Source organism: Haliotis asinina, chromosome 5 (genome assembly GCF_037392515.1).
Source record: "Haliotis asinina isolate JCU_RB_2024 chromosome 5, JCU_Hal_asi_v2, whole genome shotgun sequence".
In the NCBI taxonomy this organism is placed as follows: Eukaryota; Metazoa; Mollusca; class Gastropoda; order Lepetellida; family Haliotidae; genus Haliotis; species Haliotis asinina.
The window spans coordinates 44895608-44916474 of NC_090284.1; the positions used below are offsets into that span (position 1 = coordinate 44895608).

General features: G+C 40.3%; 1 protein-coding gene across 1 annotated transcript in view; it reads right to left on the bottom strand.

Annotated features, from left to right (window-relative positions):
* LOC137284575 (synaptopodin-2-like) overlaps nt 1-20867 on the bottom strand; it is a 60727-nt gene that overhangs the window by 36795 nt on the left and 3065 nt on the right. The window lies entirely within an intron of this gene.

Below are 20867 nucleotides of genomic sequence, written 5' to 3' on the forward strand. Positions count from 1 at the left end.
CAGATAAGATATGAGGAGAAGTGGAAATTGTTTTTCAAGCGTTTTGCTCACCAGGGTAAACCTTGGAATTTGTTTACATCACGCAATCTTTATGTTTTTGCTTTAAAAAATTCGAATCCTTAATAACTCTCGCTGTGCTGTTATTGATGTGCAACCGGAGTATCAGAGACATATATAACGGTTATAAGGCATGGAATTAAGAACACAGGTGACGTAGATTTCAGGTTATATCTTGTGCAGTTTAGCGTTCAAGTAGATGATATTGTCACACCTGATATCAGCATGTCTGCAGCTAAACATGACAGTTCAGTCCTACAGAAATATCCCTACAGGGATACAGAGGAATCGAGAAATGTACAAGCTTTACAGCACTGTCTGTTTCGGGTTTCGTTCGTGAATAATTTAGAAAACACATCTGATTTTAGATCTACTTACTTGAGTAAGTTTAGTTGCACGGCACTTCTAGCAACATGCCAGCAATATCATTGCAAAGGGACACCAGAAATGGGTATTACACATTGTACCCAAGTTTAAACTCCAACCAGGATTTTCGGCGTGATTTCTTTTCTGTCAGAGACTCTAGAGTAATGATTAGTTTAAATCATAATTCATCGAATCTGCAAATGGTGATACCAAGTTGTCGGTATAGAAACTCTAGGGTAAACATTAGTACTACTTAGTTACTCGCCGTCCCATATATACATTTTAAGTTGCCCTTGTATATATTGTGACCTTCAACTGCCTTGACTTATTACCGCAATATGCTGGCCCATATTTCTCATCTCTAACATCTTGAAAACGCATCCACTGCTCTACCTAACTTGACTGACAGCTATGAACAACAAACCGCATGAAATACGATCCATGGTAAATGTAGGACAGGAAAATATTAAAACCCTCCATAAAATTAACCCCGCAACCTGCGATAGTGGAGTCAGAACGTGGTCAATTAAACCTTGATGAGAAAATACCGTGTTGTGATGTGCGGTGTATCCATTACAACATAATTAAATAAAGCCCTGTCTGCAAGAACCTGACGGTGATACAGACTAGCGTCATCTACACAGGAGTCGGCTGAGCTGATTTCCTTCCTTTGCCCTTTCTGTAACACTGGGTAATGAGATGGCTCTGTTTACTGGGTTCCTGAAGTGTACATGCAGAGCTGTAAACTATCATGTCCAACGGTGTTCTGGAAGAAAAGAGCCCGGAACTTCTGCTCACTGGTATTTTGTAGGTAGGATAGAAGTTTATATGTGATAATGTATCCCCGTCTGAAATTCGGTTTTAAAGATGCCAGTTGGATTGTTATGGTGGTTGATATGTTTACTAGTCATGTAGGAGGTGTTGTGGTAAATTGGCACAGCCGAGACGCTTATTCCCGGTGACCTTGGCTGTGGTATGCCGTCATCTATTATAACCTCGTCCATTTCGGTAGGTATTCTTGGAGCTGTACCGTGTTGGCACAACAGCGAATGTGAGTTATGAAGTAATTACAGCTGTGGACATAAATTATGCACCTGTAGCAGAAGCGGAGGACCAGGAGATGTGTTGCGTGGTTATACAATTTGAGTCGCTGTTTATCATAACACAGCGGAGAATCAAAACGCTTTGTCGTAAATCTATACAGGAAAGGTGTCCGACGTGATCTAAACACCCTTTTCTGTTTTGGTCGCCAATCGGATCCCGGTGGTGCGAGTTGGTGCTCCCAATGAGAGACGCTAAATTGTCAGTGTCACATACAGTAAGACACCATCATTGACTACACACTGTATTGCACACGGGCATCAGGGAGGTTAAGCAAATTATATATAAACTTCAACTCTAAACCCCCAAGGTCTATGGGAATAGATTAACCCCTTATCCAAACAGACCGGGTTAGTACCTGACTGATGGTGTTACTGTGTCATAACAACGGGAACCGTTGCTCATTTTGTCAGCCACTGGTTAGGTCGGTCCCTAATGTACAAGTCGCAACACCAACGCTACGTCCTCGATGTGATCCCAGGGGATAGTACTCGCCTCCCACTACTTCTGGATTTTAGCAAATGTCACTGTAAATGTGAATCGTTTCGACAGTACACGGTATGACCGGAAGATGAGGAGGTAAAGCATCGCTCAGCTAGTGGTGTTCCAGGCCTAGCATATGAACAGGTAGTCTATCTCACAGTCCCTGGGCCACATTATTTTCCCGTCTTCCAAGCCCTCTCTGCAGTTCCAATAAATCCAAACAAACTGGACCATACCTAACTTATCACTTCTACTTCACCCACAGAAAAGTCTAGCGAGCTCCTATCCCATGTCCAGACACGAGACACATAAATGGACTGCGAGACAGGTCTTCCATAATGTTAACTGTCTAAACAATACTGTCAGTTTCAGTCTTACTTATTCTCTGACCTGAACTACGTAAACATGAGATGAGTTATGCACTGTCATACAGCCACGGCCGTTCACGGTCCTGCCGGAATGAGGCATACCCCGTAATGGATTGTTGAACACGTGGACTGGCGACCTTCAGGCGATGGTTTACATAGATTTTCCAGTCAGTCAGATGATTACTAGTACTTGATGTCTAACCTATCACCTGGTTTATAGGACACCGGCAGTACGGATCAAACACCTTTAGCTCTGTTGTCCGACATTCACAGTATCACAACTGAGCGTACTGTACTCAATCTATCATACACTGAGAAGACAAAAGAAAGTGTTTCCGTAATTTATCCTCGACAGATCTGTCGCTTGATTTGACTATTTAATCGTCATTCATTCAGCAACCACAGTGTAATAAATAAAAATATTTTGGTTCAATGAAAGCTAGAGTAAAAGATGAATTTGCAGTCCCCTTATACCATGTCTAAAATGGAATCATATTATTTAGATTTTTCACATCAATTTATTTTTGATGTTACAGCAGAGGATGTTTACATATGACGGGTTGCTTATGCCCCATGGCTGAAAACTAGATTGAAAAAAAATATCTTAAAGTCATCTTTATTACATCACTATCACTTAATACCGTGCACGTTCGTTATGACTAATTGTCTGTATTAACCGTACATATATATGAATACTAGGAAACACACGTATGTTCCCAAATGTTAATATTTTCCCATATATTTTTTAACCTTTATTAAAGAATAAAGCCATGACATGCAGACTCATTGTCTATGGAGACAATGATAAGCAAACACTTCTACATCATTCATACATCATCGTGACGTTCCCGAAAGTATAGTCATGAGTTCCCGAAAGTATAGTCATGACGTTCCCAAAGGTATAGTCATGACGTTCCAGAAAGTGCAGTCATGACGTTCCAGAAAGCATTGCCAATCCAGAAACTACAGCCAATGTATGTCTCACAGTTTCAAGACAGATGACACAGAGTCGTGTCAGCAACGCTCTGAAATCCAACCCTTGTACCTTTTGTCAAATAGGGTCATTAAAACATTCCACGAATATCTGACATAGTTAAATTTTCTCACCATGAGGAAGAATAACCAATGCCATTATCACATGCAAACACGATTGAAATTCCATACCCGTATAGCAGTCTGTTTAGCCTTTGTCCAACCTGGTGTTTACTTTTGTGTAGGGGTACAGGTGGGCGTGTCGGATGGTGTGTACGCTGTTGTCGAGTTCAGTGACGTTACTGTTACGTCCTCGGTGACAAGGCTTTGGTTTGTACATAAAATTTTCCGATTGTGTTTGAGCAAATATTGCAAGATCACACGTTCCAGTGTCAGAACCAGGATTTCGTGTTACAAGTCATTTCTAGTGTATCACTAACGTGACACCCGCTGATTAAGAATGTTGAAACACATCTGACTTTTCAGAAAACACGCATCATGTACAATGGCACGTTGCTTGATAGATGTTTCATGTTGTATTTTAGAGGAAATAGGGTTGACAATTATGTTTCTGTGCGAGATTGAGATAATTTATTTCAAATCCCTTTGCCAAGTCTGAAAACGTGTAACTGGGGAAAAAGAGCCAGTAGTGAGAGTAGTATTGGCAGAGTATGGAATCAGGGACCATGTAATAGATCGACTGTATGGTCTTTGATGTGATGTAAGCGTCTTCATATATCAGGGATACCGCGTTATAAGGGACCGTTCATAATTTATGGCCAAGGTAGGGTGGGGATGATGGTGTGGGTAGGGGTAGGGGTGGTGATGATGATTTTTATGCAGAAGCATGTATATGTGAATGACCCCCAACAAAATGGGTGACTCCTCATAAAATCATCATCAAACCACCACCACCACCAAGTCTCGTACCACCTCATAACGCATTACTGTTCTGTATATAAAACAAACCTAACATTCATATTTATTATAAGAGCTGATAATCGTTGATCAAATGTAGCTTGTAAGTCTGTTTCTAGAACCTGGTACAAAATACAGTGGGTCAAACATACATTTGACAAACAATATAATTACTTTGATTATGAGGTAGCAGCACTATCCACAGATAGCAAATTGAGTCGACACTGGGTGAGTTCATGATCTTCCGTGCAGGAAGGGAAAGGTGTTCAGCGAAGAATCTACGATCCACCCTCATCCGCCCGCGTTGTTTGACGTCACTGCATGATGGAGAGACCAGTTGTACCTTACGCTACACATTGCCCGGTTATCGTAACGCCGCCCTGAGGATGTTTACACGCAAGGATTTGTGGAATTTTGAACCAGAGATGAGAACATGCGTGTTGCTGTAGATACAGGAAGGACGTACCGAGGGATACAGTTTGTAAACATGATTAGTAGTTGAGGAATGTTTTCATGAAAAAACAACAACACGAGAATCAACGCACAAACACGATAATACAGTGCCTATATCTACACCTCCAAACTTGATCTCAAGTCACCCAAACCCTGGACCTAATATGTTTCGGTGATAAGCAAGGGAGATGCTGCTAGAACACACAACCTGCCACCTACATCAAAGCAAGGGAGGTAATCAGGTGTCACAGACAATCAGGACAAGTCGGATTAGTGCACAGCTTGCTGTTTACTCATGATTATGTACGAATACTAATACAAGATCGCGCACTCAGAACAAACGGTTGTAATACAGATCTGATGTTAATGTGCGAGTGAATTGTTTCTTATCCGTTAAGGCGGTTATGAAAACCAAACAACAAAATCAAAGGCGATAATTGTCAAGGTAGCACACTCAACTCAGACGATCGAGTGTAATTTAGGTGTAGAAAGTAACTTATAGTTATTTACATCCAGACGTTCATGAGTACAATGTGCTCATATTGTTGTAGTCTAATAAATTCTGATTTAAACTCCTAATCATTTCCCTAGATGTAGACAATTACTATTATTATTTATATAATCAATGAATTATGATTTAAACGAAACATCATTCCCTTAGAGTCTATTTTAGAGATAGCTTGTCCGTATTGTTTGATGGAATATGTTTTCAGCGAATAATCATTACTGTAGTCATTTATAGGGACAGCTTGTTCTCATAACATCTCCGAAATGATCATACGATACGACTGGTTCACAATCTTATGCAAGGGTGGCTAAGAGACATAGAACATTCTTCAAGGTCAGGGTATTCAGAGTATGAAACTCCCCCCAAATTCAGCTAGACCACAGGATTGGTCAGATGTAAATCTTGTCAGTCCTTACCAACCCACAAAATATCTTTAATACACATCTAAATTTCAACCGTCGGGTGAGATTGAGAATCTGGCAGTAAGTTGAAAGTAACCCATCCCGGGCGGTCGGGCAGGCAGGTATTTCAAAAGCTGGGGTATTGCAACCACGGGTTTAATACTCTCCCGTGAGACTGCACAGACCCCTGCAGCAAATATTCATCAGCGAACTCGCTTTATCTTTTTAATGGGTAGGGGTCTTAATAATGCGATAACGGTTTATTTCGGTTAATGAGAAGAAAACGATGCGCCGTTTCTGTCTGAAGTTGAAGGCATCAGGGACAATGGCCCCTTTATGTGAAACGGATAATTTGGGTCTGGTTAATACGTTCATCGACATGAAACAATGAACAGGAGTCTTAACGATTGAGTTTGGTACAGAGCGTTAATATCCACATGAAATTATCTGGCAACTATTTTGAACTGTGGGTTTGGCGGGGTGAGTCATGAATGGAAGATTCTATTAGGTAAAGTGGGGTTTAGCTGTTGTGATTTTCTGGTTGTGCTTCTTGGCGCGATGGAAACCGCGTTGTATAAATTATGCTGTGCTTGGAAAACTGTGTTCTTACCCCAACACAGCCGGTGCTTTGATGTATGTTAGGCTTGTATTTGATGACAAAATCGTTAAATTAGCATATCTCATAGCAATAATATAAATAAATTAATTTGTTTGTTGTTTAACGCCACCCTCGACAATATTCCAGCTGTATGGCGGCGGTCTTAAAATATGATGACATGTGTCAACCAAGTCACCGAGCTGGACCACCCGACCCCTTTAGTCGTCTCATACGATATGCATTGTTTACTGAAGACTAATTCTAACCCAGACTAATTCTACACGTGCATTTTTTACCATATATATTGACATATTGACCAATGAGATAAAGATATAATTTTTCAACCTCCATGATTGTCTATGTGTTACAGGGGATATAGTCCAAAAGCGCTTTTAAAAAATATATACATAAAAGTAACTGATCGGCCGGTGCACGCACACACACACACACGCACACGCACTCATCGACGCACGCATAAGGGCCTCGGGTTTTGTCTTTACTTCACAATATTCAGTCTAACATTTATGCTAGGAGTGGGCTGGCAGATAATATTTCAAATATACACTAGATAAGACCAAAAATAATTCTCCCCTCAAACTTGCACTTACATTCTCACAAACACGACGTGTATTTTTTCATGAACAAACGATAGCAGACACCGGCGATCTAAACAGACCTCGAGGCGTACACAAACATTTGATAAATCCGATTCGATAAACTTGAAATGTCAAACCGTGACGCAGAACAATCCATATCTCAGGAAGCACACCGAGATAGAAAAAAACAATAGCAGAAGCGCCATCTGGTGCAGATGGTCCTACCTCTAATTCGCACTGTTACCATGACAACAATATATCTTCGAATTCCAGTCTTTTCTCCAGAAACACGAGAAATGAGCGAAGAACACGTTAGACTCGTGGGAACATTAATGCGTGACTACAAAAACTTCATGAAACACGTGCATGACATTCCCGGTCCGAAGGCGATAATGTTACCTTATGCACGAGCTAGAAATACCCGTACAGTGGGACGTTGCATCGTATGTCAGCTCAGCTGCTTTTTCAAGTGAAATTCTCTTTTTGAAGTGAAAGAAAAAATATGTCAGGTCAGGGCATAGTTTACGTATATAGTGTAGATACTTGTTGTCAGCCGAATATGCTCGCCATGAAGAATTTTTTCGCTCAGAAGGATCGATATCACAGTTCCAAGTTTCAGTTACTGTAACTCTTCTTTATTCGCTATCCTTGGTCAGGTGGATAGAGTATCTGCCTGTGGAACGGAAGGTCCGTGGTTTAATGCCCGTAGTGTCACACCATAACATTATTTCCTTGAGTATAAGGGAGTAAAACAAGGAATGGTTGGTCAGATGTTGGGAATCGAAGCCGGGACTAGTTCGAACGCTTTAACCACTTGGCTACCCAACCGCCCCGGTCGGTTTAGGGTCGGTATACCCTCTGTGGGTTATCTACGATTAGCCGGTGCCTCAGGGGCTATCACCACACACTTGTGAACGCATGGACTAACCCGTCGCTTTATTTGTAACAACGTAGACTTACACAAGTCTATGAGGCAACAATTAATAGTGTGAGTGAACATTTCTGAAACAAATATATGAGTTGTACATTTCTTCTATTTAAACTTACCTTTAGACTTCTATTACAGAACAGAATTACTCTACAACCATGAGCTTAGCATTCAGCACAGCCTTAGAGCAAGGCTGTGAACAACCTTGAGCGAGACATTTGCACATGTTCCAACACTACTTTCACGCCCATGCAGTAATACAAGGCTGCACTGTCCATGGATGTGTAGAAATTGTATCCTCATAACATGCAGGTAAAGTCTGATCAGTGTACGCAAGTCTATCATACGGACAATGTCTTCATATTATCTATATATTCTGCAAATCATGCTTCAGACGAATAACTATTACAGACTTACACAGGTTAAAAGTAAAACTGGTTTAGTGCAGTGAACCTCAAACGTCTTCATTAAATCTGTGGAATAGTATTAGACCACATGTCTAATATAAATACTAAGACGTATATCTGTTGACCATTTCAATCCTGAAATATTTTTAAATTATCATTTTAAATAGAAATGCCTTTCGAATGGATTTTACACACGAAGCATTTACATTGCACGTATCATGTTTCTAGAATGTTCTAATTTTGTACGTTATCGAAACTCGACCTATGTGTCAAACAACCATTTTCTAAGATTCTTCGCAAAATTGAAGATGTGTGATACTCCGTGTTTCAAATCAACAGTGAAACACTGAGCACGCTGATTTCATTTGAGACGTATGTATGTTGACATATGTGCGGCGTCTGGAACGGAACATGTCTTTCAAGTATATTTTGAAAGGTGCAAGCTCAGCAGTTGTTCTCGCAATTTTATATAAATATTTTTACAGGCAGTTATTTACACAGCATGAAATCGCCTATCCCCAAAATAACATCGAGGCCCTCAGCGCCATCCCCCGTATGCTGATGTTGGCAAAAGGAAAGGGTGCAACAGGAATGGGTCGACAAGGTGCGTACTGCACGTGTGACCAATCAATTAAGAGGAAATGTGCACGTGACTAACATGATAAAGGTTTGTGGGTATCATAAATGAAGACAGAGGTCAACAGTAGTGAGGTTGTGCCTTGATAATCTTGATGGTAATCACTGCCAATCTTGATGGTAATCACTGCCAATCTTGATGCTATTCACTGCCAATCTTGATGGTAATCACTGCCAATCTTGATGGTAATCACTGCCAATCTTGATGCTATTCACTGCCAATCTTGATGGTAATCACTGCCAATCTTGATGCTAATCACTGCCATTACCTCTTTTGATGCATGTGATGCTTCGTTGAACGCTCGTACTTGTCATATAAAGGGGTGGTGGTGAGGTAGCTCAGTCACGTAAGCGTTCGTTTATCATGTCGAAAATCCGGTTTCTATTCCCATCCTGGGCACAGTGTTGGAATCCCATTTTTGGTGTTCCCACTCTCTGGTATAATATTGCTAGAAGGTAATGTCGCATTGCCTCCACACTGGTCCGAAAAACGAGGTAATGAATCAGGCTGTCTGGATACAATCATCTACACTTTGCAACCAGCTTCCAGAGTCTCATTAGAAATGTGGAATCCGTGAAGGTCCGGGTTAGAGGCGACTGACGGGATCGGACGGTCAGGTTCGCTGACTTGGTTGGTGCATATCAACGTAGCCCACTTGCATAGATAGATGCTCATAATGTTGATCACAGGATTATCGGAGTTATTTCCAGACATCCATCATGTAGCTGTACGAGTTTTTCAGCACGGCGTTAAACAACAAACAAACGCACACAACAAGTTTAAAGTCCACCTACGCTATCCCAAAGCAGCAAAGAAGGGATCAGCCAGGTTTTTAGACGCCGCTTTGAATAGTCGGCAGCTGTCTGAGGGAGATGAGAGGCCTTTTACCACGAGCACCGAAATGACGCTAACAAACCCAGACACCTTTTAGGGGCATAACTGTGATTCGAACCAGCAACCATAGGTTTCTTGCACGCCTCAACCATGCAGCTCTGAACAACACTACGATGTCATAGCCGACAGTGACGTCACTCCGTCAGGTTGGACACTCCGCACTGCTGTGTCGGCAATAGTAAGATATAATTACTCCACACACAAATATTTGTGTGATTTTCCTTACCATCACGCATATTTACATTATTAAAACAGAATATACTCAGCATTTCCATCATTAAATTTCATGTATGATTTGCCACTATGTTGCCACTTGCCACCAGGGTGAAAATTCCATGTCCTGATACCTTCCAGGATACGTGCATACATGTTCCTGAAAACAGTCCAAAAGGCGTTAATCCGGCTGCCATAATCCATTAAAGGCGATATAAATCAAGGTTAGTGTTGTCAGGTACGCTGTTACTAGCGGTGATTGAACCTTACACGATACCATACATTATGTTGAGAATAGGAATCTATGGAATACCATTCAGGAGATGGTAAACTATTATTATGTTGCATATCACCTCAGCGACGACTAAAGTGTTAGTACTGTATTGTTTACACATATATAGATCTCACTGCATACATATGTACACACAATTGCTGCCCTGTGTTGAACACATGGGGATGTTCGGGTGGCCGTTTCGCTCATACCGGACACCCGGGTTAGATTCCGACATGGAAAGGCGTCAAAACATTCATGGATGTTATGTTGCCTCTAGAGGTCTAAAAATCTTTACTCACGCGACTTTATGACTATCAGGAATTTTAAAATAATGGCGTTTTACCTTCATGGTAGGACCAATTATTATTTAAATTGCAAGCATGACATGTAGGGCCTTGAACAATGTTGAAAAGGTGTTTCAAAACACAAAATGACGAAACATTCCTCACTTTACAAAGGCGGAGAGATCTTCGTTCTACTTTGGTGCATGTTCAGCAACAGCATGGAGTTGCTTGGCTCAGTATTTCAGAAGGAATGGCTGTGTCCAGAAAGCCCGGTGTCGATAGTCCAGTAATGTGTCGTGTTTTATGGACATGTCTGATATACAGGTAATCATGAGTATCAGAATGACCTCTTTGAGTGGCATTTTTGAAGTTGGGAAATCCAATATGAACAAACGATAGAGTGTCTTCATAGTATTTGAATGAGGACAGTTATTTATTTATGTACAACATCTTTTTTCTGTATAGGCGACGTTTCGACATAGATTCTACTGTGGCAGTCAAGCAAGTGGTAATTTCCATTAGTTAGTTACTGGCATTCATATTTTGCAGCATTTTGCAAAATTCTTGCTTTATCGCAGTTAAGGGAGGTATAGAGTTCATTTTGTGTTTTGAAGTGATGCAATACTGTTCTAACCTTTCTCACATGGAAACATACTGTGTGTCACGGGAACACCGATGGCTTAAATGACTGACATTCTCCACGAGGTCCGATGAACATTGACGTTGACAATAATGTCATCTTTAATACAACCAGGATGGTGTGTGGAGTTGAGATACTGCTGGCGTTTGAACATCCTGGGGCTTATGCGACACTCAGGTAAATATTTACCTAGAGCAGGATTACAAGTATTCCCGAGAACCGGTAGTGCACACACTCGCGGCTTGCACGTGCTAAACGAGGAGATGCCGGCAATGGGTTATCTCGACATGGGAGATTGAAACCGAGATAAAGGACCAAACTGTTCAGAAACAGACGGCGTTTCAATGATGGCGGTAAAAGGGTAGAGGTAAAAAATACTCCAGGAAAGTTAGCTCGTCTTTTCTGTGAAATAAACAGCATACTCAGGTCGTTTTGCATCATGTCGATAAGATAGTGGTAATATACTGAACAGCGAAAGAAATGCAACTCAAGTTTTTAAATGCAGACACATGAGGGCTTACTTTTATGAGATTTCATTTTTTTTAGCTTGAGTTTCTTTTGCTTTTCAGTATATGTACTACTTCACACACATTTGTGGAATGATAGAGTCTGACAAGCACTTAAAGTTGCCCTTGAAACAATTTTACAAATGTCAAAAGCTTGAGAGTATGTGTATTATCATCGGTAACATGTCTTAACTGGCACAAGTCCATACTGATCAACACGGTGTACAGGTTTTGTTTTGACACATGCAGTGTCATAAACAAGTGTAGAAGTGACCACAGCTCACATACCACCGGTTCCCACTTTGGGGCCTGGAAATGACTGGCATTGATATATAATGAGACAAATATGAGCAGCTTACAGAATCTTCTCCTTGACTCTACTAAACTTCATATTTGTACATATAACACGAACGAAATAGCCCATGTAGATACAGAAAAATAAATGCCCCTGTTGATGACATCAAGGAAGTAACTCATCTAGATACAGAGAATAAACAACATATTGGCACATATGACACAAAGAAAGACCATGAAAAGTGGAAACAACATCACACTTTGAATAATCACATTTTGCAAATAAATAGCACATGGCATCTCTGTGGGTAATGATTAACTTGTGTATTAAGTCTGTATAGTTTCAGTGATATGCTGTGGCCGAGTAATTGTCAAACATATTTTACACCACGTCTTGTTTCCATGGAAACAACAAGAAAGCAAATTCTGATAAAAATAATAAGGCGCAACAATGGGTAATGATTAACATGTGTGTAAAGTTTGGTGAACCTAGCATGTAAACTAGAAGATATATGCTCGGGACAAAACCATAAGCACATTTGGAACCAAGTTGTGTTTCCATGGAAACAGCAAAAATATAATTTTTGAAAAACTACAAAATAGCAAGAGGGATATGTGAAGTTTAGTGAACCTAGCATGTAAACTTTAAGAGATACACTCCGGACAAAACCATCAAACATATTTGGAACCAGGTTGTGTTTCCATGGAAACAACATAAAAGCAACAATTCATTGAAAAACTTCAAAACAGCAAAAGACACATCTATGGGTAATGATTAACATGAAGTTTGTGTGACGTTTGGTGGACCTAGCACGTAAACTTTAAGAGACAAAACCACCGAACACATTTGGCACGAAGTCGTGTTTCCATGGAAGCAGCAAAAAACACAATTCTGCAAAACTTAGCAAAAAGCACAACTATGGGTAATGATTAACATGTGTGGGGAGTCGGATGAACCTAGCGAGATATGCTCCGGACAAAGTTTCAGGACGGACGGAATGAGCGCTATATACACCCGTTACTTCGTAGCGGGCTATAATGATTGAAATTGAAACAGTGAGTGATATTATGAGCCAGTCCTTTGAATCACCTCCGTGGTGCTGGGGAAAGATTTGCAACGGGAATTACCACGAGAGTCAATTGATAGGGTTCGTAATGGACAAAGCATCCCTGACTGACTCAAAAGAATGCAAGGTACCCGAAACCATCTGGAAGAGGACTAGGTGTCAACATCTACATACCGAATTGTTGAATCATCATACATGTATACATACTGGTTTCGATTGAAGTTTAAGAGTATCCCCTGTTTCATGACATTTGGTTGGATGCAATAGTCATCATGGCGAAACTATTGAGTCCGTCAGAGAGTTGAATCCGAACCAAAATAATCACGAGAGCAACAAATAGTTCTATATGAGTAACGAGTGTATGAGCAAAGTGTGAATCACTTGTTGGTGTGGGAGATCTTGGCTCCCACCTGCCTGGTGTACCGTTACAATAGAGCCGTGACATCGTAGAGAGAATATCCTTATCCTCGTCGTGAATATGATTAGATTTGCACAGGTCTCACACGAAGAGGTCATTAGTACAAGACATGGCAAGTTCTAGACATTTTAAGCAATACTACACCATGTCTTCATTAAGTCATATGGAAATAAGTTTTACCTGAATAAAAATTCCTAGATTATTTAAATGATAAGTAGTCCCTAAAGGACTGCGGTCCTTGGACTTTCGGTTTATCTAGACATGTCTGTTATACAGAGTTATCGTATGATACGGACTAACCACTCAGTCCGGCACTGGAGCATACCCGAATACGATTTCCTTGGTACAATAATAACTCTTACGCGGCAAAAGACTATATTCCAACAATATCGGGGCGGTGACATCACGAACTATCCATCACATGCACACTATAGGACAAATGTCCCACAGAAGAGAAGGAATGAGTGAGTGGGTTTAGTTTTACGTCACTTTCAGCAAGATTCCAGCTATATGGCGGCGGTCTGTAAATAGTCGAGTCTGGACAAGACAAGTGATCAACAACATGAGCATCGATCTACGCAGTTGGGATATGATGTCACCCAAATCAGTCGCCTCTTACGACAAGCATGGGTTACTGAAGATCAATTCTAATCTGGATCTTTATGGAAGAAGAAGAAGAAGAAGAAGAAGAAGAAAATAAACAATATTAAACAGAGTTGCTACATATTTACAAAAAAGACCCTCATTAACTGCTGTTACTATTTTGCCAACATATGTCAGTTCTTGCTGTTAACGCTTGACATCATGAGTATTGATTGAGTCAGTAACTTCAGAAACCACCTTTATAATTTATGCATTAAATATCATGACTGCCTGAAATTCAAGTATACACTAATTTGACCAAACTCGACTTATAGAGAAACAAGTCGTCGCGATAACTAACAGTATCTGTAAAACCTTCAATTCAACAATCCCCACACCTCAGCACCCGCCTATGCTCTTCCGCCCGATTCCGGATTCTATACTGAAGATCAGGTAATCCGTCTTTTTGGACTCTTTGACCCAATCAAATTTTTAACCGCTGGTACAAAATATGTGAAACTTTTAAACTTCTTTAAAACTAAAGATGTTCATCGTCTTACTGGGATGTTTGAAACTAACCAGATGAACCTCAAAATACCTCTACATACCTCCCATGTCTTAATTTTTTTGCATTTTTTAAATCCAAGTCTTCCTACTCGTACCGACTCCTTTGTTGTAAAACACATTGCGACAGTTACAACAGCCTTCTGTATCCGCGGATGGAGGCCACCTGTCCCGCCAGCAGCAGTGTTCATACTGGAAGAAATACTTCTGAAACAATTACTCTTAAAAGCTTTCCAATTTCAAGTACACGTGCTCTTTAAACAGTGGCACGTTTTGCTTCGAGTATATGTTTACAAAACAAGCCTTTAATGAAAACTGTAAACCTGTAAAATTCCTCTGTGAAGAATTACATTTCTTTTAGCACGCCAACGCGGCCGATTTTTATCACTGACATCGAAAAGCTATAGGGCTGCTGGCTCCTACGAAATGGCAAAGAACCACCAATGGAATGATATACTCTTAACTACATATTACAGATTACTAATAGGCTTCTCGCTCTCTCCTCCCAGGCACCGAGTGGGTCTCATCCTTTCAGTTGCTTAGTAACACTTCGAGGGAGTTTGGCACAGACTCAACGTTGGTCGAATATTTTATGATGAAGCATCCTCCATATCAAATGCTGGAGAAATGATCCATAGGGCCAGGTGGTTGCAATGGCCACCGAAGGGTCTTCAAGGGAGGTAGTTGTATAGAACATGTTTGTGTAGGCGGTCTATTGACTGTAGAAAGGTGTTGATGGCTCAGTCTAGGGAGGTGACATAAAGAGGCCGTTCAGTTTCATTAGACTAACACTTAGTCAGTGATAACTCTTCATGTAATTTATGTTTCTTCAAAAGAGCCTGTCCTCTTTTGCGTTTCTCAAGGACCACGGAATCCAAAAAACGAAACCTGGATCTACACTTCCCCGGGCTTCTCGTAATCAGTTATTAACATATGGCGCAGGACTATGGTTTCATATTGGAAAATAAAGTTTTGTTGTTGATAGATTTATGTCTGTTTATTATTATGAGTGGTCAGCGTCTCTGGAAAGTCGAGATCAAGAGTTTATAAATTGGCAAATATAAGACCTTCATATTGATCTATGATTGTAAGAGGTAGTGGTTGTGGTTGTTGGGTTGGTCTTGTTTAATTGTTGCCTCGTCGCCGGTGGCGGCGTAAAACCTGTTCTTACCCATCCAAACAAGTCAGACACTGTTGGCGTGAGTGACTGAGTTTAGTTCAACGCTCACTCGGCAATATTCCAGCTGTATGGCGGCGATCATTAAATAATCGAGCCTGGATCTGACAATCCAGTGATCAACAGCATGAGCATCTATCTCCACATTTGGATGCGATGACCACCGGATCCCCTTAGTCGCATTTTACGACAAGCATGGGTTACTGAAGATCAATTCAAACCAGGATCTTCATGGGTAGACACTGTTGTCAGATCAGCTGGGAGGTCATTGGCAATATATATTGGCCAGAGTGGATGTTGAGAAGTGGAATGGTCGGATCTGGCACAGATGAACCGTGTTAGTCTTACTCACGATTCAGTGATAGTGATAGTGATAGTCACTTTAGTAATTTAAAAAAAATATATCCTTATGCATCGACAAAGAATCACGGATACTACTGATTCACCGAGTAACTCATAGTGTAACATATGTTGGATACAGCAGGATAAAACAAACCTAAGCTAAACGAAAGGAAGATCTTTGGTTTTTTTGGCATGGCCATTCAGGTTACCGCTTGATATAAATTGTAAACTGTAAGTATTCATAATATTATTATTGGACTTTGTGTTTTGTACAAGGAGAAAGTGATTGCGAGCAAAAACAGACTTGAAATCATTTTCGTATGTCCCATAATTGAGGTCTATGTTTGCAAATACCATTTATCTAAGCCCCTGGGCCACGTCTGTGGTTCAGTAGAAAGGTTGAAAGTTGTTACTAGGCAACTATTACATATAACGAATATGTTTTCACCTTTGAGTACAGATAAAGAGAAATAGGTAGACTGGTTCCCGTGCGTTCTCTCGGTAGACTTTGGACGGGGAAAAGCATTGTTAATATTACGTGCAAGGTTCGCGAACCAGTCAAAGATCACGCAGACTATCGAATCTATTTTTCACACCACTATATATCATATTGCAAGGATCTGTAACAGCAGCCATGATGAACCGGGCATATGGTTGCAGATAAATTAATGGGGCAAATATGGTTGGCCAGCGCTTTTCTGAAAGCCTCTTTCAGATGCTGTGTCTAACAGTAGAGGCTTTCAAAACAAATACAAGGATCAAATGAGAAGAACTGGAAATAGTGCTTTCCTGTCGACGGTGAAGCAGTATGCTTTTAAGTTATAGACCAGATTATTACTTTCTGTTGTCACCTGTTGATTGCCTGTATATATAAATGGACACTCTTAGGGTGCAGATACACGCCGTTCATTCCTTGACCCTTCTTCTCTCGCGGCAACATGTCGTAAACAAATTAGTGAGTTTATTATCAGGTAGTTCTGAAAGTAATATCGCCCTACCTCCATGACGTGGATCGGTGCTCGCTAGGTCAATCACTTGTTTGTAATTACTAATGAAGTTTTAGTATTGCTAAGTTCAAAATCACACATTTTGGTTCAAGTTCAAGAAAACTGCTTAGGCCAGACAAACCTATGATCGTCAAGATTAACAATAAACATGCCGAGGTAATGCAGTGACAATCAGTTAATCACTGTGCTGATCGAATCGCCCATCTAAAATTCTGGTCACGTTGACCACAATTCAAGAAAACGGTATAAATACCGAGTCATCTGTTCAGATACCAACTCCATTAACCAACAGTAACGTCGACCACGACCGTCTTACAATATTTCTTTCTTTACCATCTTCCATATATAAGGTAATTGCTTCCAATCTGAATGTACTGCCTTTCGCCTTAGGAAACACGGAATTTACAATTAAGGGTCTTACAGTCCCGTTCACCCTTTCACTAACTAATAACGTCGTAATGATCGTCACGTGTCTTTGGGGGCACTGGGGTAGACTAGTGGGTAAAGTGTTCGCTTTTCACCCCGGAGACCCGAGTTCCATTCCCCACATTGGTACAATGTGTGAAGCTCATTTCCGGTTGTGTTCCCGTTGAAATATTTGCCAGAAGCTGCACAAAACTATTTACTAAACTCGCTCCCTCACTCACGACTCTTTTAATACGGGGTACTGATCTCATACTGATGAACGTCTACATTACCGCCTGCAAAGTTGGTACAAGTACACCAATCCTACAAACGCTCTCGAGTCTTAGTCCTTGAATATATACGGATTGACTGCATTTACACTAAAATGGAGCCACAGTTAGCTGGGAGCTAGACTTGCACAAACCTCTGTGGTAAAACTTAAAAGGTCAGTGATAGTATTTGAAAGTAATAAACGGACTGGGGTCCTTAGACTGTCCCTTATCTAGACTTGCCTCTTCGAAGGATAGAATTTATATAGGCTCAGTATTCAGTACAGTCTTGCAGCAAGGTGAGCTGGGATATTCAGAAACTAATACCAGCTGTTTTAGGGCTACACGTGCTAGGGCCATTATCATTTACAAATCACATTCTATGACCATCAGATAAGGATTAAATGGCAGGCTTGTTAATGGTCCTATATTCAAGCTCCCTCTATTAGGCTATAACGAGAGTGCTGCTGTCATCACCTCTGTGGCCTCCCATTCCCTGATAGTAGCCCCATATTGAGCTAGGGGTTTCGCTTGAACCTCAGGAAAATCTAGACTTCATTTAGTGATTTCCATTGCAAAAAGGGGTGTGGAAGGGACAATAATGTGGGTCAGAGACTGTGAGATAGATTCACAGGAAAACATAAGGATAGTCAAAAACTTATTTACATTGTACACTGAAAAGCAAGCATGCCATTATGTTATGGTCATATGCTTAGATTTTCGAAGCTCTCTTAGTGTTAAGACAGTCGTAAGTGCCATACGTTAACAGTAACTTACGACTATCTTAGCGCTAAGAGAACTTCGAAAATCTAGGCCATGGTCTTTCCATTAATGTAAACCACTTTGAACATACCATGCACGTGTGTCTCGCGAGAAAATAAAAACAGGAATGGATTTTGAAAAGCACAAATTTGAATGTATAAATTAGTGGTTGTCTCATTCTGAAGAGATCTCACCAATGCAAAATATTTAAGAAAATCAACATTTTTTCCAGTATGGAGAAGATACGGGATATTGACCGCAAACGGTCCATGTGGAAACAGTTGCAATATGTTACAAACTACATAAACAACATTTGTAATACGTTAATGATACAGATGTGTATACTGGCCATCACATGGGTATCAATTACAGAAAAAAAACAATGGTCAGACAACACACGACTGATATTAAAATAAAGTACGTATAGATTTCCTCAGGTTTCATCTGAATTTCCCTTCTCATTAGAGCTCCGTTTCACTTTATATTTCAGTTTAAAAGGAATTGATTATTCTTTGAAACCTCACAGATTTAGTGTTGGTCTATCGCTACATAGTGGCCGTTTACCTGTAAGGTACATAGCTAACCTGATATACCTCTCGTTCTTCAATCACGGCCATGATATCCCGTTGACCATTCATCTCACACAAGGCCCAGGTAGTCACGATAATACGGACTAAAGCGACGGATAACGATTTACCTTGGTTGGCCAAAATTGCTGTACTCCAGATTTAATAGTAAAAATCAAGTTACTCATCATAAACTGACCATCCCTGACAGGGCCTCAATGAGGTATGAAGGGTATCTTGTATCTCTGTGATGAAAGGCGGATGGCCAGCATACTTTCATGTTGGCCTGTTACTTTCGGCAGTGAGAGATCCCTCACATACTATGTGTCTGTTATTGGGGAGGTTGAGTGTTATGAGGTGATGAAAGTGGCATTGGCACTTAACCCCCTGGATGCCACAGGGACATATATGTCCTTCCTCTACATACCTCACTTGGAAGTCCGATAAAATTCTAAATATACCACGCATATATAAATACTTCACAGTTTTGAATTCTGCGGGGAATTCCCAGTTTCTTGATACCATCCACTATTATCTCAGACCAAGCTAAAGTGCTTAAAATCGTCTTTCAAAATAGGCTTCATCGTAAATGTCGCCATTTTTCAAACTGTACAAAATCGAGATTCACAGCGTTATTTGCAGTATCTTTTGAAATGTGAAAATCGGATAATTACTGGGAGTGATGAATTTCAAAAATAGCATATTAATGATCACTGATATTAAGTTTTCATGTAACCAGTAATGATAATTCTGAAACGTCACCGATGTACCTAGAATCGGTTGGGATGTTTTCGAAAATACACTTACACGAACGCCGAAGTGCGCTTTCCGCCATATTGGATAGTGTTTACAAAATCACGTTTCGAGAAGGCCGGTATTGAGACGCCTATTGCATCATGTATTCTTCATAGTTAGCTGCGACAAATGCATCATTGAATTATACAAGCATCTTAGAATCAAATTACAAAAGGTCTTTGTCACCAATACCAACTGTCTAGACAAAACGAAACGAAATATACTTTGTAAGAAAACGAACGCTGTGCTCGAAAGACTGCGCTTGACTGAACTGTAAACAAAGAAAAATTCCAATTTTACACTGCGTAGCATTTTCGGAAATTTTCCAACATCCAGATGTCTAATCATTGCTTACAATGGCTCAATACTTTTAGTATATTCGAGGGAAGAGTATCGTAGCAAGAAAAAGCAAACTGAAAACAGATGCAATGAAGGCATTTGGTAATTCATGAGAAACTGTAAAACTTTTAGTGCAGCGTGACGCCATGACTGACGCAAAATCACGCAGAACGACAACGGTACTTATCTGCATTTCTGGCTTCTTCCGTCATTTACAATGTAAACGACAAAAACATATAACAATACACAGATAGTCAGAATAACTCTGATTACTTACATGTCACATTTATATACAAAAGATCCCTGAATCAAGCAAAAAGTCCTCGCAAATTCCTGTGTACCCTTCTCAGCGAAGCCGCCATTTTGAAAGAAATCGGTCATCGGTAGTGATGTCACACGTCAACATTGTTGCACATATTAGGCAATTTCTTGAGGTGAAGGTCGGTTGAACAAGAGTAAACACAATGCCCATACCATTCCGATTGCATTTTCAGTATTGTGATGTATATTTTGCATATCGTTCAGATATTTTTTCACGAAACTGATTTCATTATCTACATATATCCATGTTCAACACCATATCATATGTGGATATAAGGTATGCGTCTTTATTCTTTGAAAGCTTTTGATTGTTTGAATAATACTTACATGGGAAATTGACTCAGTAAGTGAACTA